Below are 21116 nucleotides of genomic sequence, written 5' to 3' on the forward strand. Positions count from 1 at the left end.
TTTGAGACAGAGTCTTGCTCTATCGCCCAGACTGGAGTGCAGTGGTGCTATTTCAGCTCACTGCACGTTCCAGCTCCCGGGTTTCCAGTGATTCTCGTGCCTCAGCATCCCGAGTAGCTGGGAATGCGGGCACCCTCCACCAAGCCCACCTAGTTTTTGTATTTTTAGTAGAGACAGGGTTTCACCATGTTGGCCAGGCTGGTCTCGAACTCCTGGCCTTGTGTGATCCACCCGCCTCGTCCTCCCAAAGTGCTGCGATTGCAGGCGTGAGCCCCCATGCCCGACCAAATTTTATGAAATTTTAATTTAGACATCCCTATGTGATGAATGGCTACCATGTTGGACAGTGACTAATGTAGTTCTAAATGACTGAGCTGTATTTTGCCCATATGAGAGAATGAACTACTCTTAGAATACATAAGTATTTAATTCCAAAATCAATAGTTTTCAGGTTTTTTCTTACTGCAGAACACTGCCTCATCAACAAAAGCTTTTATGACCGCCACATGAGCACATTGTTTTGAACCATTTTACCGTAGTCTGTGCCTTATGAGTGACGGATATACATATGGAGGGCTATAAAACCTCTAGCCATTTGTATATTTCAACATAGAGTTTTTGTTACAATTTTTTTCATCTGTAGCAGGTAGGCCTGATGTTGGATAAAATTTTGCAAATGAGAAGGTTTATTTTCTCCTCCCAGTTGTTAAATTCTTAATCATAACTTAAAATTAAGTTTTTAACTTAGGATGACATATTGGCTTTCTCCTGCCTGCCTCATGAACGCTTGTGTCACCCTCATGGACTTTAATGGTTCACTAACTACAATTAGGGAGACACCTTCCTAAACCAGCAGTCTCCAAATATTTTTCATCGTAACATCCCAGCAGTAAAAATTTTTAAAGAATACACTGCCAATATACATAGGCTTATTTATAAATTCTATACATATATATTACTGAGCAAAGATTCTGTAGAAAATAACAAAGTCTACAGAAATAAAACATAAAGGGATACGTTTAAAAATAAAAATAGAGGTCTTAATACTTTTGCTGCCCTCCACCCCATTGGGTTGCCTTAGAAACTCAGTGCTAGAGACTACTGCCATCAATGTTATTGATATGGAGACATCATCGATGTCATATGACAACATATGACAGCATCTAAAGCTGAGTCCCTTAGTTTTAGAATTTAAGTACTCATGAAGGCAATTCCAAATGTACACATTTGCTATAACAACATGTGTTCAGGAACGATAAGATGTACCATCCAGATTTTTATAAGTAGAACATCATCTTAATATATTAATATTAATATATTTTTATATTAATATATTTGTTGAAAAATAAAAAACAACCTACAACAGAAACTCTAGATAACCTTCAATACAGAGCTACCTGAATATTTCCAAGCCAATGCATTGTGAAATTAAAAAAGGGACAAAATAACTTGAATCTTTATCTTGGACACACATTTGCTTAATCATTTGAAATTAATTATACCTTTGTTTACCTTAGGCTTTTTATGTTTTCTCTTTTTATAAACTGAACTTAGATTTCCTGAAAATTTTTTGCAATTTATTTATATGCTGGTATGTCAATTTACAAGTTAATAAAGATTATTATAAATTATGTTTTAATTTTATAACAAATAGTATATATATACACATATATAACACAGTTATGTATGTATACAACAGAGCAAACATGCTTAATCCTCCTTAAATGGCTGTTCAGGGCTTATTTTCTGAGTAATAGCCAACTCTGCATTTTATTTTCTTATGAAGATTAGCTGTCATCATTTCCTTTCATTACATTTAAATGTACTAAGCTTAATCTTTTATTGCAGTAGCCTGGTTTATTTTTTTCTAAACTTATATTTGCTTTCTTTAGTCATTATCACACATTAAAATAGTTTACAAAATAAAAAGCTTATAGAGAAAAACAGTTTTATGCCCCACCCCTTTGAAACCCTTAGTTCTCTTTGCACAAAACAGCTACTTCTCCACTTTTTATTCTTTTTCTTATATGGTATTTGATTTTCTATTGTAATGGGTGAGAATTTAGTTTTCTTTCTTCTTCCCCATCTACCATCCTGCCAGTACAGTTATAGCAGAATTTTATGTTAAGTCAATATTCAATGTTCACTTTATTCGCACTGTGTAATTGTTAGATGTTGATTACCTATACTTTCTCATAGATCCTTTTGTTTTTCTTAGAGTTAATGATTGCCTTCTTTTTTGTTTGTGTACCTAGTTTTCTTTGTACCTATTTTTTACTTTTCTCTAAATCTTCCAGAAGAATTATAAAGCCCTCTCAGTACTATTTCCACATGGTCAAACCTGACAAGTACTCCCACTTTTGTTTTCCTGGACTCCTTGTTCCTGCAGCTGCTTGTTGCAGTGTACTCTGGGTTTCACTTTAGGCCTGCTGCACAGCCATTGTCATGGAACTATTGTTTATTGGTCTTCCAGTTGTAGACTCTGTTTCTTATGTTCTGTGTCTTTTTCTTTGTAAACTCCCCTGCTCTGCTGAGCATGTCTTCTGGTACTTTTCTAAGAAAGAGTGCTTTGGGCGTTATGTTTTTTGGATGTTCACTTGCTACCAATATTTTTATGAGACCCTCTTATTGGACTGGTAGTTTGGTTTGGTGTATGTATTCTCAGAGGAAAATCCTTGTTCTCTCAAGTTTTAAAGGCATTTCTCCAGTCTTCTAGTATCTAGTTTTGCTGTCAGGAAATCCAATGTTCTTCTGATGCCTATTCCTTGATACATGAAGTATTTTATCACTCTGGAAAATTTCAGAATGTTCCCTTTATATGCTGCTTTGGATGAGTCTTTAAAATCCAATGTGTCTGTAGTAGGTGTGCTCTTCAATCTGGAGACTTAAAATTTAAGTCCTGGGAAGTTTCCTTGCATTATTTCTTCACCACTCTTCTCCCCTCTGCTCTCTCTGTTTTGATTTTTAGAGTTCTTTTTTAGTCTTAGACACCATATGTACAAAATGGTCTCCTAATTTTAAAAATAATTATCTTAGTTCTTAACTGTTTGTCTCTTTGTTGTAATTGAGTTATTTCTTCAACTTTCTTTCTCATTCCGTTGCATATTAAATTTATATTATCATATTTTAATTTCAAAAAATTTTATCTTATTTTGTGTTTTATTTTTATGGAACCCTGTTTTCATTCTTTCTCAGGGTAACATAGACTTTTTTTTTCCAGCATCCTGAATTGTTTCTGTATCTTCTGAAGGTGTGTGTGTGTGTGTGTGTGTGTATATATATGTGTGTGTGTGTGTGTATACACATATATATACACACACACCATACATACATATACATACATATATAACACTAAGCAGGAGTATATATACACATTTTATTCCTGCTTAGTCTTATCTCTCTTTCTGCCTGGGGGCTTTTCTCAACTGTCTTGTGACCCTGTGCTGGTCTTTAATAATTCTGAGGAAGTCATGAAAAAAGCTGTTGGAAGCACTGTGAGTTCCAGTTGAGGCTGTCATCTGGTGCCCTTCCTTATAGTAAAATGGAAATTTTCTTTTGAAGACTCCAAAATCAGTATCTAAACTTTTATTTTTCTAGAGAACACTCTTTGAGTATCTTGCCTGGGGGTATGTGCACCTGTTTGCTGGCATTCTGGGAGCAGCATCGACAAACAGAACTCAGGGAACCACATTCAGTTTATCAATTTTTGTTGAATTCTGCTCTGCTTGGTTCCTTGCTGGTTTATTTCTTTGAAAAATGAATATTTTTTGTTAGTGGCAGAGGGTGCTTGATTTACTGGCTGTGTGTATGTGGGAGGGCACCTGGGAACTTTTTCTCAATTCTATGTATTGAGCTTTCTGCTTCTCTTCTCCCTTGGATGGCACTCTGGGCTCTGCAGGGTAAATGGGTCCCCTCAGCCTTCCTCCTCAGACATATGGGGGGCACTTTTGCTCTGCTGAGTCTGACACCATCTTCTATCTACTTTCCATCTGCCACACGTTTATTGGAATATCTCATCCTCTGTTGTTGTCAAGCCCATTCTCATTATTCCTGTGGGTTAGTAACATTCCAAAGAATACCCCTCTCCCAGCTTTTTCTTTTTTTTCCATTTTAGTAAGGTTTGAGATTTACAGGAGATAAAAGCATAGGTCAATTTACCTTTTAACCCAAAATAGGCAGGCTAGTTACATTCTAAGTTTACACATTTGACTTAAAACATCCCATTTTCATGTTGACTCTCTAATAAATATATATATTTCTACTTGCATTCAAGTCATATAGGACTCCCTAGAAAATGTTACTTTGTTTTACAAAAATAAGCAAACCTTTGTTTTGTCCTTCCCTGTCCTGCCCCTCAGTGTTATTTTATTCAATCTTATTAATATTTATCAGAGTTCTACTTAGGAGTTATGCAATTAAAGAATTACTTCCAGATTTTTTTTTTTTTTTGAGATGGAGTCTTACTCTGTCACCAGGCTGGAGTGCAGTGGCATGATCTCGGCTCACTGCAACCTCTGCCTCCTGGGTTTAAGTGATTCTCTTGCCTCAACCTCCCGACAAGCTGGGCCTATAGGCGCATGCCACCACGCCCAGTCAGTTTTTGTGTTTTAGTAGAGACGGGGTTTCACCATGTTGGCCAGGACGGTCTCGATCTCTTGACTTTGTGATCCACCCTCCTCGGCCTCCCAAAGTGCTGGGATAATAGGCACGAGCCACCATGCCCTGCCTACTTCCAGATTTTAAGGCCATTTAGCTTTAAGTGAAGCAGTATTTTCCTAGTTTCCTATTTCCTGGTGGCATACTGGTGAGGCTAGCAGCCTTCAGATGAAGAAGCAGTGAGCTCAGAATGGGATCCTAGCCTAATCTAGTTTCTCTTCACTAAAGCAATTATGTGGTTAGGGCATTGATGTACTCCCATTATTTTCAGTGAATATAAAATGATTTTATGACTGAAAAGATTATACATAGAGATTTGATGTCATTCTTTAAAAAATATTTTAAATATAATAGTGCTGAAATATTTTTCAGTGTCTATCTCTATTGATATAATGTAAATATGTCCATTAGTCTCTTATCTTTAAGAGGGATTATAGTTAAATTAAAACCCTGCAGCATTAATTTAAAACTAAGTGTACAAAATTTCCATATTTTAGGACGTGGAATGCAGCTGCAATTAGCAGAGCCTGTGAGAATGAGCTGGCTGCTGTGGGTGTTAAAGCGTGTCACCTCGGAGGGGCAGCCTTGTTATGTTTTATTTTTCTCTTTGCTTGCACTGGAAGGTTTATTTACTTCCAGAAAAGAAACACAGAATTGCCAAATGATGTTTAAGATGCATGAGACAAAGTGTACTGAAAATGTGATCAGAAAAAAAAAAGCTCTCAGGAAACTAAAATTTTCATCTTCTTATTTTTCTCAATATAGGTGAATTAAATATTTTAAGATTGAGGTTGATTTGTAATTATTTATAGTAAGCATGCTGACAGGAGTTTGCTTTGCTGAGGAAGCAGAGTAGAAAGTACTCACATATTCTGTTATACTTGGTTTTACAAATGCTATGTATTTTCAAGTCTAAATATATTTCCATTTGAAAGACTATCTTTTGATGACATGTGCCATGACACATGTTCAGGTCTTGCTGCTCCATTTATTTGCAGCCTTTGAAACCATACAAGGGAACAGACCCCGACTCAGTGGTACATGGGGTGAAACACAGTCAACATTTGCCCTAAATACTGTCATCTGCCAAGTAAGGTCCGTATTGTGCCATCACATTACAAAACGACTCTTAAGGGAATTTGTAAAAATGAACTTACCCTTGAACCCACCATTCCATATTTCTTGACCTTTTCAAATACCCACATTTTAATGTAAGACTTCCATGTCCCCTTGCCTCCTCTGCTGTCAAATAAAAAAGAAAAAACAAAACTCATTTAATTATAGTTAACAGATTTCAGACATGGGCTTTAGTACATGACGTGGAAGGTCACATGTTCATCTTGCAAACAAACAGACTGTGTGAATTTGTGTTTCTCAAGTGATATATGGCAACTGCTCTGATGGTAACAACAAGGACAAACCTGATTCAGTGTAAAGTTTATCAAAGGCTCCAAGGCTCATCAAATGTTATCACAGGTCAGGCATTGCCGGGATAGATAAAAGATGAAAAGCCATGGTTTCTTCTCCCTGAGCTCCAGTCTTATGGGGAAAACTTCTGTTATTCACTCAGCAATTACCTTCCTAGCTGACACATCCTACAAGTGAGCACAGCAAGCATGAGGGACATAACCTATGTCTTCATGAAGCTTGTAATTCTATTACAGAGTGATGAAGGCTAGAATGTATATGCAAAAATACTGTAACAAGTAACAAGTAACCTGAAAGTCTCAACAGCCTAAAACAGTGGCAAACTACAGCCAGTGGGACAAATGGAGCTGTGGCCTATTATTATATGTCCTGTGAGTTAAGAATGGTTTTTGTATTTTTAAATGTTTGTTGAAAAAAGAAGAGTACATGACAAAGACCATATGTGTCCCGCAAAGCATAAAATGTTTACTATCTGGCCTTTACAGAAAAACTTTGTCTGCCCCTGACTTAACAAGATTCATCTCCTGCTAATGCTACGTGTCCATTACGTGTCAAAAAGGGAGTTTCTTCTGTACTTCTTCTACAGCCCAGGGGCAGGAAAGACAGAACATGGGAAACCATGCCGTGTCTCTTAAAACTTCTGTCCCAAAGTAACACATGTTACTTCTACTCAGATTTCACTGGTCAAAGAAAGTCAGGTGTAACAGGATGCGGATGCGTTCCTCCCCCGAGAGAATATGAGTGAATGGCTATATAGTCTATCACAGCTATATAAGCACTGGGGAAAATGTGACTAACTCTGCCTTAGGGATCTTTTGGTGCAGAGTTAAGCAGGAAGGGTAAGAGCAGTTAATGCAGGGGCATAGCACATGCAGAGGATAGGGACATGAAGGAGTATAGTGTGTCTAGGGACTATCACGGTGTTTGAGGTGGCAAGAGATGAGGGAGACTTGGTGGGTGGGGAGCTTGGTCGAAGACTTATCCTCAGAGATTTTTCAGACTGGAAATTATATGATCAGACCTGGGAGGTAGAAGGATTATTAAAATGGTAGGTGAGGGAGCCTGCTGCGGAAAGACTGGACACAGATACTCAGTTTAGGACATGTATCAGTTAGAATATGTTCCGGTGCCAGAAGCCAAACTAACGATGGCTTAAACCATGAGGATATTTAGTTATCTCACAACAAGGGGTCTGAGGGTGAGTAGTTCCAGGGTGGGTTCAGCAGCTTAGGGAGATCAGCCAAGATCTAGGCCTTTCTGTCCTTTCTTTCCAGTATCCCCAGCAGTTTGACTTCTCCATATGTTTGTCATCTCATAGTCACAAGACGGTTGCCAGAGTTCCAGACATTATTACCAAATTCAAAGACAGGAGGCAAGCTGGCTGCATGGGTAAAATCTAGGAAAAAAAAAAGTGTCTTTTTCAAATGCTGTCTCCTCTGGTTTTATTGTTAAAGAAAATCTTTCAAAGAAGGTCTCCAGTAGCCTTATATTGTATTGACTGAAACCAAGTCATGTGACTACTCTTCATTGTAAGAGAGAGTGTCGAGGTGAGCTTCCAGCCTCTATAGTTGGAGATGAGAAAGGGAGAGGATTTGGTTGATGGCTTTTGGAGAGCTAGCCCACAATGTTTGCCACTGAAGTTTCTTGCATTTGTCCAGGAAAGACATGATGTGGGTTTTTCCAGTGACAGCAGGAGAAGAGGATGTGAAAAAGGGGCTCAATTCAGCAGTTATTTGGGACCCAGAATTAAAAAGATTTGGTGGCCAGTTAATGAGATGTGAGGTATGAGAACAGTTGAGAAAGAGGCTAAGTTTGTGAAGATTGCTCTGCCATTGGCAGAGATTTAGGTGTAAGGTTTTGGACATGCTTAGTTAAAATCTGATAATGCTCTTCTCCTGGTTAAAATCCTTCAAATAGTTGCCTATGATATTTAAGATAAAGTTTAGTTTCCTTATGGCACCCAAGGACCTTTCTTCGTAATCTCCTGCTTGCTCCTTGCTCTGACCTCCTGGGACAGATTGCACTTTCCTAAACAGGATGTGGCTGTATACCTCTGGGACTTCTAACATGCCATCCCACTGCCTGGAATGCTCTTCCTCCCTTCTGCCACTAAGTCAAATGCCCTTCCTCCAGGTCGCATCTTTAACATCCACATCTGATATGTCCAGTTTCTGGGATCCCTTAGTATACTGGGCTTGCCTGTCTTATAGCACATAGCACAAAGTATTGAAAACACTGGCCTATTGCCATCTTCTCCTTGAGGTGAGAGAAACGAACTTTCTTGACCTTGTATCTCTGATAGCATTTAATATTTTGATTGACTAAACGAATAGAAGAATGAAAGAACAAATGAATGAATTAATGAGCAAATGAACAAAAACACATTCAGGTGGAAATTTACAAATAGGGAGCAGAGACTGAGGCAATACCTGGGTTTGAGAGCTCCATCTGATAGCCAAGATTGTCTAGAAAGAGTGCTTAAAACAAGAAGAGTTGAATATTAATGTAGAAATTGCATGCACACATGGGCAAAGGTCCAAGCAGTTCCCAATGTCATCTTAGCAAACAGTAACCCAAAGAAAAAAATTTACTTTCTTGAATGCCACCAAAGTTTAAGACATTGAATTGGACCTACCCTGTATTGCCAGAATCCTCAATATTTTAAATTTTTTAGAGGATTAGAGGATTTTTAATGTTATTGGTTGGCTAAACTTCTGCTGAGAAATCTGTGTCATTACATTAAAAAATGAATTAGTACTGCAATTGTGATAGGGAACTCAAAGTCCTTATATGCACATTGCTCATATACTTCCAAAACCTCCTGGTCAAATACATATATGATGGAATCTATTCGTGGTTTTTGTAGGTCTGTCAACATGCCTTACTTTGAATTTGTTCTGTGGTTTACTTCTTGTTAACAGGATATAGTGTCTATTTGAGTTTGACCTGACATAACTTGAGTACTCTTAAAAGACTGCAGAATATTGAGCCACTTGTGTTAAATACCCTCATAGCAACTGTTGTGAGAAGGATCGCCATGAAATTTTTCTTAGTCAACGTATTGGCCTCATGTTAGTAAGAAAGGAAGAATATTTTTGTCAAGTTATCACAGTTGCCTTGTATTGCCATTGGGTCTCATAACTTAAAAAGGAAATGTCAAAGGAAATTCAATCAATTCCAATTTCTGAAGTACTTTAAAGATTCTTGCACCTTTGGTGGGTCATTCTGCATTTCTCAGATGCTGTAATTTTGAGTTGGCTACAGGAAAAAGATAACAATGGCAATTCGACAGAGTTAGAGTGAGGTGGGGTTGGTTCTTAACCCTGACAATTGTTATGCTCCTCTGATGAGACAGCGAGCTGGGTGAGCATAGAAGAAGACACCAAATTTTTACGACCTTAGATGAAAGTTGGAAATAGTGACCTCACAATTGAGGTTTATAAGGCCAAATGAAAACACCAAAGACTAAGGTTAATAAAATAGAGTTCATTTTAGTGTGTATTTGGGATATGATTTGGTTCTCTGGGATCTTTTAAATGAAGGGGGTAGAATCTGATGTGTGATGTGTTCTGGATGAGTTGTTTTCATTCTGTGAATTTTCCTAAAGTGTGTTTTCTGAAGCAACATAGTGAGTAGGTGGTAGTACCTATTTTTATAGAGACTAATTCAGTGGTACAGAGTACTATGCTTCTGATTATGTCATCAGCATTTCCAGCCAGCTAAGTCTACTAAAGCCATTGGAGCTTCAGAGATACTGCCTTGATCTCCATCCTAGGCCTTTTAAGAACTAGTATCATGCCACACACAGTGTGTATGTGTGTGTGTGCACGTGTGTGTGTGTATGACTGCATGTGTGCACATGTGTGAGAAAAACAGAGTGCACCCCTGACTTCTCATCCTCGTAGGAGTGTGGCCCTTGGCACTTTTGTGTAATATTAGAGCTATATGTACAGAGCTCTATTATTCCAACTGATAGTAACCAGAAACAAACCCCATTCTGAAGAATGATTTTAGAAGAGCCCTCTGTGGTTTGCTTCCTATTAACCCCAGATATAGTGTCTATTTGAGTCTGAGCTAAGGACATTAGTTTTTCCAAAAATTCAGTCTGTTGATAGACATCTTAGAACGAGGTGATGTTTACGTACCACAGATATGGAGTTACCTAGAATTCAGAAAGCACTCTTTTATCAGGTGTTGAATTTTTCATCATGAAGCTCTGTGTCATCGTAACTCCATCAATCAAATCGAGCAAATAATGATGCTGTTGAGAAAGAGAAGTTCCTTCCCTCTCTCTCATCCCTGGGGGAGTCCACACTGGAGAAGAAAGCTTTGGAGAAATGGAAAGTGGCATGGTACAGGGATCCCTGGCACACCAACACCAAACACCTGCCCCCTACTCTTTGTTTAGGAATATCCAGCATGGCATTTGTTGAATTAGAAGTAATTTTAGTATTAATAGTAGTTGGAATTCATTTAGCGGAAGGTTGGGAAGCAGTTTGGGGGGCAGAGATGAGAATCCGAATGACCTTCAGAGGAGGAAGTGCCAATGATACGGGTTCGTTGAGGGAAAGCTCTTAGGATTATCCTGGGAAACTCCTTCCTGTCCCTCACTGACTTCTGCACTGAGAGGATATTACTGATGGTCAGGAAGCAGTTAGGGGGCAGAGATTAGAATGTGAGTGACCTTCAGAGAAGGAAGTGTCAATGGGACAGGGGTTTGTTGAAGGTCACTCTTCTTTAATGATCTTACCACAACTGTAAGTTTACATTTATATGTGTGATTCTTTATTTAATGTGTATCTATACCACTGGTCCCTAAAGTCTGTGTCATCATGGATGGTTTTTGACCTGGTTATTGTCTTATCTTGAGACCTGGTTCAGCACCTAGAACATATGCTTTTAGTGTTGGACAAATGAGTAAATGGACAATCGTGAGGTCCAGATAAGGCAGCTGGAAACTTTGTAAAAAATAGCAATCAGAAGACCTTCTGGTATATCATTGGGAGCCTGATGTGATGAAGGCAGCTGTTGGTGGATTGTTTCATTGCCAAATACCCTGTAGGATGGATTAAAAGGAAAAGCTTTCTAAAGAAGTGCATCCCATTTTTGCAGGAGGAGTGACAACCTAAGCTTCTGGCACATTTAAACTATACTCAGATGAATCAAAAGAAAGATGCAGATACAAGAGCTAGTGAGGGGTTGAATATAGCAGCAAGTGAGAAAAGGCAGATTTCAAGCCCAGGAAATGGGGAAGATGAGATGCCATCTGGTTTACTGGGATATCCCGGATGACTGAATGATGAGCCCAGTCTTAGGTGGAAAGTGGCAGGTGCTTTATAGGGCTGGAGGTGAAATCCCAGACAAAGGTTGGGACTTTATGGTTGAATTTGGAAGTCACTGACACGTATGTGATGGGTGAAAGGTTGTGAACAGCTGGGTTCCCTGTGGAAAGGTACGGGAATACCTTGCATCTGTACAGTATTTCAAACTGCTTTTCACCTATTGTCATGCTGTTGTTGAAGCAACCCTTTGCAAACAGTAAGGTAAGTTTTATACGCCATTTTTGAAAACCAGAGAGCAAGAATCTAGGGATTCAGCGAAAGTGCACACAGGTTTTCCATCTGAAGGCTGGTAATTGTAGGCTGCAGTGTAAATGTGCTATAGAATTTAACATTTTCTGTATCATTTGTTCTGCCAGAGGGGATAATTTCTTTGGATCCTATATTTTTTTCATACTGTGCTGTACGCAAAATGTTTTCTGTTGTCATTTTGAATACCTATAATGGCACATGAATGCTTTTATGAGTAAAGTTTCTGAAATAAAACATTTTCTTCTTCTCCAAATATGATCACAAATGAGGAAAGAGTAATAGAAACATTTGTTACCACCAAAGTCTCCCAAATGTCCAAACAATATTAGTTTTTGCTCATTTTAAGAATACTTCTCAACTATCTGTGTTTTTATGGATATCTGTCCAAGTGTCTGCTATTATCTAAATTAACTGGAGTGAATAAAATCATTGTAACGCTTCTCAGTTTTTGCCTTTCAAAATAAATGACAGTTTAATAAGAATAAGATGACTTACGTAGCATTAGAATGAAAAGTCAAAGCATTAGTTTTGGTTATAAGTTGGTCAAGAATTGTGTGCCAAATTATAGTGGGCCTCCTAAAAATATTGAGGTCTGAAATGTTGAATACTATTTTTTTTTTCTGTATAGTGATTGCTTAATTTTAACTAATTTTCTCTGGTACATAAAAGGGGAAAGGAAAGATAGCAAGTCATCTAGTTTGTGAATAGTTGTTAACACCACCTTATATGATTTAGTCTTCTAATATGTCCTATATGTGAATAGTACTACTAGTTGGAGAGGTTAGACAGACAGATAGATAGGTAGACAGATAGATACATGGATGGATGGATAGATAGAGAGGCGGATGGATATACATATAGTTATGCATATATATGTACATATACATGTATTAAAAGATACATATCCAACAGTCTACAGGGATGAGCAATACAAAGTCCTCTCATAGATCTTTCTTACTAGTTAGAAATGACAGACCCTAAATGATTGAAAAAATACTAAATAAATACATAAAGTAATTTCAGATAATATATTAAGAATTAAATAAATGTAATAGAAGAATATTGAAGGAGAGGGCATTTTTTTAATAGTGTGTACTAGAAAAGTCATTCTGAATGCCCAGATCATGTACGGTCATATAGACCTGGTAGTAGTTTGGCTTTTATTCTTAGTATTTATCAAAAGTCTTTGTAGAACTTTAACCTTGTAAGTAGTGACAAATAAGTAAATGAACAATCGTGAAGGCTACTTTAGATATTTAAAAGATCATTTGGGATCTGAAGTGGGGAATTGTATTTCATGAGGAGAGATGGAAGGAGGGAGTCTGTTCAGGAGGAATAGCTCAGTAGCCTCAGTGAAAGGTCACAACAGCATGGACTAGGATGATAGCAGTTGTATTCATTATCCATTGCTGGGTAACAAATTCCCCAGAAATCTGGAGGGTTGAAATAACAAACATTTATTTTCTTATAGTTTTTGAGGGTCAGGAGTCCAGGAGAAGTTTATCTGGGTGATTCTGACTCAGGGTTTCTCATGAGGCTGTAGTCAAACTGTCGGCCAGGAATGCATCATCTGAAGCCTGGACTGGGGCTGAAGGGTCAGCTTCCAAGAAGGCTCACTACCATGGCTGCCAGTGAGTTTTGGCTTTTGGCTAGAGTGAGTACCTCATTTCTCTTACATTTGGCCTTTTATCCTTGAGGGCTGCTCTTCTCTATGTAATCTCTTCAGCAGAATAACCTTTACTATTCTACATGGTGGCTGGGTTCTGAAAAAGAGTCAGTGAGCAAGAGAGAGCAAAACAACTGGAAGGCGCAGTCTCTTTATAACCTAACCTTGGAAGTAACATCTTATCAGTTCCGCTATAATTCAGTTTGTTAGCCATGAGTTGCCAAGTCTCATCCACACATAAGAGAAGGATAATTAAGATTCACCTCCTGAAGGGAGGAATGTTAAAGAACTGGTAACATTTTTCAAAACTATAACTTCAGTGGAGGTGATGAGAGGTGGCCTAATTCACTATATATAAATACTATATACATATATATATATACACACACACACTATATATGTATATACCTGTTTCTTTGCTCATCCAGAAGAAGCAACTCCTCATCCATTGAAGTTTTATTGTGAGATTGCAATGATTCAGTCATATATATATCATATATATATCATATACATATATCATATATATATCATATATGATATATATATATATAACTTTTTTTGTAGAAACAGTAGGATTTTGCTGTGGTAAAGGAAAGTGAGGAACTATATCAGTCAGGATTCATTCATGAGACAGAAACCACTGAGTAATTTTAACAGCCCAAGTTTCATGTATTAAAATGATTTCTAACTAGTATTAAGATTAACTACAAAGTGTTAAAGACAACCCAATAAAGAATACAGGAATAGCATATACAGGTATACCTTGGAGATACTGTGGACTTTGTTCCAGAACACCACAATAAAGCAAATATTGCAATAAAGCAAGCCACATAAACTTTTTGGTTTACCAGTTTGTACACATGCTGTGTTCACATTATGCTATAATGTGTTTTGTGTGCAATAATGGCATTATGACTAAAAGGCACATACCTCAATTAAAACATAATTCATTGGTAAAAAATGCTAACAATCATCTGAGACTTCAGCAAGTCATAATTTTTTTGCTGGTGGAGGTTCATGACTTCATGCTGCTGACTGATCAGAGTGGTGGTTGCTTACATTTGGCGTGGCTGTGGCAATTTAATAAAATAAGACAACAGTGCTGCAGAGATTGTCTCTTCTTTTCACAAAATATATCTCTGTAGCATGAAATGCTGTTTCATAGTCTTTTACCCACAGTAAAACTTCTTTCAAAATCGGAGTCAATCCTCTCAAACCCTGCTGCCTCTATGTCAATTAAATGTATGGAATATCCTAAACCTTTTCTTGTCATTTTAACAATGTTCACAGCATCTTTCCCAGGAGTAGATTCCATTTCAAGAAACCTGTTTCTTTGCTTATCCAGAAGAAACAACTCCTCATCCATTCAAGTTTTATTGTGATATTACAATGATTCAGTCATATCTTCAGGCTCCAATTCTAATTCTAGTTCTCTTGTTATTTCCGCTACATCTGCAGTGAGTTTCTTCACTGAAATCTTGAACCCTTCAGAGTCATCCATGAGGGTTATAATCAACTTCTTCCAAACTCCTGTTAATGTTGATATTTTGACCTCTTCCTGTGAATCATGAACATGCTTAATGGTATCTAGAAAGGTGAATCTTTTCCAGGAAGTAAACATTGCCCAGATCCATTAGAGGAGTCACTATCTATGGCAGCTATAGCCTTATGAAATGTATCTCTGAATTAGTAAAACTAGAAATGACTCTTGATCTATGGACTACAGAATGGATGTTGTGTTAGCAGATGTGAAAATAACATTAATCTTTTTTTACATATCCACCAGAGCTCTTGAGTGATGAGGTATAATGTCAACAAACACTAATATTTTGAAATGATTTTTTTCCCTAAGCAGTAGTTCTCAACAATGGGCTTAAAATATTCAGTAAACCATGCTGCAAATAGAAGTACTGTCGTTCAGGCTTTGTTGTTCCACTTACAGATGACAAGCAGCGTATATGTAGCCTAATTCTGAAGGGCTCTAGGATTTTCAGAATGGTCAATGAGCATTGGCTTCAACTTTATTACCAGCTGCATTAGTCCTTAATAAGAGAGCCAGCCTGTTCTTTGAAGCTTTGAAGCCAGGCATTGACTTCTCCGTAACTGTGAAAGTCCTCGATGGCATCTTCTTTCAGATGAAACTAGAAGGCTAGTTTGTCTACATTGAATATCTATTCCTTAGTGTAGCCACCTTCATCAACTGTCTTAGCCAGATCTGGATAACTTGCCATAGCTTCTGTATCAGCCCTTGCTACTTCACCTTGCACTTTTATGTTATGGAGATGCCTTCTTTCCTTAAACTTCATGAACCAACCTTTGCTAGCTTCCAGACTTTCTTCTGCAGCTTTCTCACCTCTCTCAGCCTTCACAGAATTGAAGAGAGTTATGGCCTTGCTCCAGATTAGGCTTTGTCTTACGAGAATGTGTTGGTTTGATCTGTCCAGATCACTTAAACTTTCTCCTTATCAGCAATAAGGCTGTTTTACTTTCTTATCATTTGTGTGTTCAGAAGTGCCACTCAACTGAGTAGCACTTTTGATTTTCTTCCAGAATTTTTCCATTACAACTTAGCTGTTTGGTGCCAGAGGCCTAACTTTCAGCCAGTCTCAGCTTTTGATGTGCCTTTCTCACTAAGCTTCATCATTTCTATCTTTTGATCAAAAGTCAGAGATGTATGACTCCTTTCACTTGAATGATTGGAGGTCAATGTAGGGTTATTAACTGGCCTAATTTCAACATTGTTGTGTCTACGGGAATAAGGAGATTCATAGAGAGTGAGAATTGGGGGAAGAGCCAGTCAATGGAGCAGTCAGAACACACACATTTAGCAATTAAGTTTGCTATCTTATATGAGCATTGTTTGTAGTGTCCCAAAACAATGACAATAGTAACACCAAAGATCACTCATCACAGATAACCATAACAGATATAATAATAATAAAGTGTGAATATGAGAATTACCAAAATGTGAGAGAGATATAAAGTGAGCAGATGCTGTTGAAAAATGACGCTGATAGGCTTGCTGGATACAGCGTTGCCACAAACCTTCAATTGGTAAAAAAGAATGCAACATTTGCAAAATGCAACAAAGTGAAGCGCAATAAAATGAGGTATACATATATAAGAAGCAGCTACTACCTCTAGGGCTGAGGCAAACTATACAAAGAAGGAGCAAATTTTAAACAGCCCCTCTCCTCAAGGGCTGAGATCCAGACTTTGTTGGAGAGGGTATGACTATAGCCCACTGATGGCAGAAATTGTATTGAAATGCTGCAGGACAAAGCTGTCAGACAGAAAGCTGCCCCTGGAGTGATGACCATGGTTTTCAGGAAGCCATTTTCTGGGGGTTGAGTAGAACTGAGTGGGAAGCTGTTGGCTTGGGTGCTCATGAGACTAGCTAGACTGAGCCTGGCCAGAATGCTGGTAGAATATACTGGGAATCTACCTGTGGAGGTGTTGTGAAAACAGCTGAGATGCCAGCAGAATTTCATGGTATGTTGTCTGCTGGGGTGCTTGCAAAATTTGCCAGGAAGCTGGATATAGTGCCAGTGGAACTGTCTACGAAGCTGCCTCCAGGGGAAATGAGCACCACTAAGCATCCTGCGCACTGCACAAGTGCTGCAGGAACAAGGAAAGAGAGGAAGCATGTCAGAACCTGGAAAAGAAGAGAAGCCTCTCCTGCAGTTTCTCTTCAGCACCCTCTACTGACAAAGCTTTACATCAAGCCAGCTGGTGAAGGAGAGACATTACCAAGGTCCAGCTCCATTAACAAAGCAGGGCAATGATGAAGGGTGGATTTGATGCTGAAAGGGAGTAAGTTGACAGCTAGCACAAGAACTAAGGAAAGTACCTAGGTCAATGATAGTGCCACTTACTGAGATGGGGAGCCAAGGAGGAGTTGTTTGGGTTAAGATTGAGAATTCGCTTTGAGTGTGTTAATTTTGAGATGCCTAGGAGACTCTTAAGTGAAAGTTTTAATTATCCAGATAAATATGTAAATCTGGTGCTCAGAGAGAGAGGAAGGAGCTATTTCCAACAAATGGTGCAGGAACAGTTGCAAATCCCCTAAAAAATCAGAACCTCAACCTACATATTGTATCTTATATAAAAATTAGCTAAGCTTGGATCAGATCATAGCACTATATGAAACTTAAATTGTGAAACTTCTGGAAGAAAAACAATGGATATGGTGTTTGCAGTATTGGGCTAGGCAAATATTTCTTAGACATAACATGAAAGCCATAACATGTAAAATAAACTAATAAATTTGATTTCATCAAAGTTTAAAACTTCTGTTCTTTGAAAAACATTAAGAGAATGAAAAGATAAGCTGCAGACTAGGAGAAAACATTTGCAAATTGTAGGCTGGGCACAGTGGCTCATGCCTGTAATCCCAGCACTTTGGGAGGTCAAAGCGGGTGGATCACGAGGTCAGGAGATCAAGACCATCCTGGCTAACACGGGGAAACCCCATCTCTACTAAAAGTACAAAAAAATTAGCCAGGCGTGGTGGCAGGCGCCTGTAGTCTCAGCTATTCAGGAGGCTGAGGCAGAGGCATAGTGTGAACCCGGCGGGTGGAGCTTGCAGTGAGCCGAGATTGCGCCACTGCACTGCAGCCTGGGTGACAGAGCGAGACTCTGTCTCAAAAAAAAAAAAAAAAAAAAAAAGAAAAAAAAAAAAAAAATTTGCAAATTGTATATCTGACAAATAATTCATATCCAAAACTCAAAAATAAGAAAATAAACCTAATGAAAAATGCAAAAACTTGAGCAGCCACTTCACTAAGCAAGATACCCAGGTGCTCGTGGTGGCAGCACATATACTAAAATTGGAATGATACAGAGATTAGCATGGCCCCTGCACAAGGATGACACGCGAACACATGAAGTGGTTCATGTCTTTAAACGAAGATGCCCAGATGGCAAATAAGTGCATGAAAAGTGTTCAACACCAATAAGCTCTAGGGAAATGCAGATGAAAACTATGCTGAGATATCACTATGTACCTTTTAGAATGGCTGATTAAACAAAAACTGACAACATTAAATGCTAATGGGGATGCAGAAGCAACTGGAATGCTCATATTTCTGGTGAGAGAAAAAACTGGAAAACATTTTTACTTGGCAGTTTTTGTAAAATCAAATTAAACACATGCTTATAATATGATGCAATAATCCCACTCCAAGGCATTTATCAAAGGGAAATGTAAAAATATGTTCCCACAAAAATTCATATGCACATTTTGTACTTACCTGAATCTTCAGTAGAATGTTGACTAGGAATGCTGAGAATGGTGGACATGTTTTGTTTTTGAACTTAAAGGGGAAACACTCAGTTTTAGCGTTAAGTAGATTGTTAGCTACAGCTTTTTTTTGGTAGATGTCCTTTATCAGGTTGAGAACTTACCCAAGTACCCATCTATTCTTATTTTGCTGAAAGGAATAGATGTTGAATTTTGCTGATGCTTTTTGCACGTCTGTTGAGATGATCATATGGTTTTTCTTCTTTTTTTTATACTTTAAGTTCTAGGGTACATGTGCACAATGTGCAGGTTTGTTACATATGTAAACATGTGTCTTGTTGGTATACTGCACCCATTAACTTGTCATTTACATTAGGTATATCTCCTAATGCTATCCCTCCCCCTTCCCCTCACACCAAGACAGGCCCCGGTGTGTGATGTTCCCCTTCCTGTGTCCAAGTGTTCTCATTGTTCAGTTCCCACATATGAGTGACAAGATGCAGTGTTTGGTTTTCTGTCCTTGCGATAGTTGGCTGAGAATGATGGTTTCCAGGTGCATCCATGTCCCTACAAAGGACATGAACTCATCCTTTTTTAAGGCTGCATAGTATTCCATGGTGTATATAAGCCACATTTTCTTAATCCAGTCTATCATTGGTGGGCATTTGGGTTGGTTCCAGGTCTTTGCTATTGTGCATAGTGCCACAATAAACATACGTGTGCATGTGTTCTTTATAGCAGCATGATTTATAATCCTTTGGATATATACCCAGTAATGGAATGGCTGGGTCAAATGGTATTTCTAGTTCTAGATCCTTGAGGAATCGCCACACTGTCTTCCAAAATGGTTGAACTAGTTTACAGTCCCACCGACAGTGTAAAAGTGTTCTATTTCTCCATATCCTCTCCAGCACCTGTTGTTTCCTGACTTTTTAATGATTGCCATTCTAACTGGTGTGAGATGGTATCTCATTGTGGTTTTGATTTGCATTTCTCTGATGGCCAGTGATGATGAGCATTTTTTCATGTGTCTGTTGGCTGCATAAATGTCTTCTTTTGAGAAGTGTCTGTTCATATCCTTTGCCCTCTTTTTTGACGAGGTTGTTTTTTTCTTGTGAATTTGTTTGAGTTCTCTGTAGATTCTGGATATTAGCCCTTTGTCAGATGAATAGATTGCAAAAATTTTCTCCCATTCTGTAGGTTGCCTGTTTACTCTGATGGTAGTTTATTTTGCTGTGCAGAAGCTCTTTAATTAGATCCCATTTGTCAATTTTGGCTTTTGTTGCCATTGCTTTTGGTGTTTTACACATGAAGTCTTTGCCCATGCCTATGTCCTGAATGGTATTGCCTAGGTTTTCTTCTAGGATTTTTATGGTTTTAGGTCTAACATTTAAGTCTTTACTCTATCTTGAATTAATTTTTGTATAAGGTGTAAGGAAGGGATCCAGTTTCCGCTTTCTACATGTGGCTAACCAATTTTCCCAGCACAATTTATTAAATAGGGAATCCTTTCCCCATTTCTTGTTTTCGTCAGGTTTGTCAAAGATCAGATGGTTGTAGATGTGTGGTATTATTTCTGAGGGCTCTGTTCTGTTCCATTGGTCTATATCTTTGTTTTGGTACCAGTACGATGCTGTTTTGGTTACTGTAGCCTTGTAGTATAGTTTGAAGTCAGGTAGCATGATGCCTCCAGCTTTGTTCTTTTTGCTTAGGATTGTCTTGGCAATGTGGGCTCTTTTTTGGTTCCATATGATCTTTAAAGTAGTTTTTTTCCCATTCTGTGAAGAAAGTCATTGGTAGCTTGATGGGAATAGCATTGAATCTATAAATTACCTTGGGCAGTATGGCCGTTTTTCACAATATTGATTCTTCCTATCCATGAGCATGGAATGTTCTTCCATTTGTTTGTGTCCTCTTTTATTTCGTTGAGCAGTGGTTTGTAGTTCTCCTTGAAGAAGTCCTTCACATCCCTTGTAAGTTGGATTCCTAGGTATTTTATTCTCTTTGCAGCAATTGTGAATGGGAGTTCACTCATGATTTGACTCTCTGTTTGTCTGTTCTTGGTGTATAGGAATGCTTGTGTTTTTTGTGTATTGATTTTGTATCCTGAGACTTTGCTGAAGTTGCTTATCAGCTTAAGGAGATTTTGGGCTGAGATGGTGGGGTTTTCTAAATATACAATCATGTCATCTGCAAACAGGGACAATTTGACTTCCTCTTTTCCTAATTGAATACCTTTTATTTCTTTCTCCTGTCTGATTGCCTTGGCCAGAACTTCCAACACTATGTTGAGTAGGAGTGGTGAGAGAGGGCATCCTGTCTTGTGCCAGTTTTCAAAGGGTATGCTTCCAGTTTTTGCCCATTCAGTGTAATATTGACTGTGGGTTTGTCATAAATAGCTCTTGTTATTTTGAGATCTGTCCCATCAATACCAAATTTATTGAGAGGTTTTAGCATGAAGGACTGTGGAATTTTGTCAAAGGCCTTTTCTGCATCTATTGAGGTAATCATGTGGTTTTTGTCTTTGGTTCTG

The 21116-nt window shown here is 38.2% G+C and overlaps 1 protein-coding gene and 1 non-coding gene across 4 annotated transcripts in view; both read left to right on the forward strand.

Moving 5' to 3' along the window:
* NEK10 (NIMA related kinase 10) overlaps positions 1–21116 on the forward strand; it is a 272215-nt gene that overhangs the window by 88922 nt on the left and 162177 nt on the right. The window lies entirely within an intron of this gene.
* Positions 18141–18244, forward strand: LOC111539545. The gene has a single exon (XR_002730711.2). It is a non-coding gene; the product is annotated as a U6 spliceosomal RNA (small nuclear RNA).

This window comes from Piliocolobus tephrosceles, chromosome 2, assembly GCF_002776525.5.
Source record: "Piliocolobus tephrosceles isolate RC106 chromosome 2, ASM277652v3, whole genome shotgun sequence".
Classification (NCBI taxonomy): Eukaryota; Metazoa; Chordata; class Mammalia; order Primates; family Cercopithecidae; genus Piliocolobus; species Piliocolobus tephrosceles.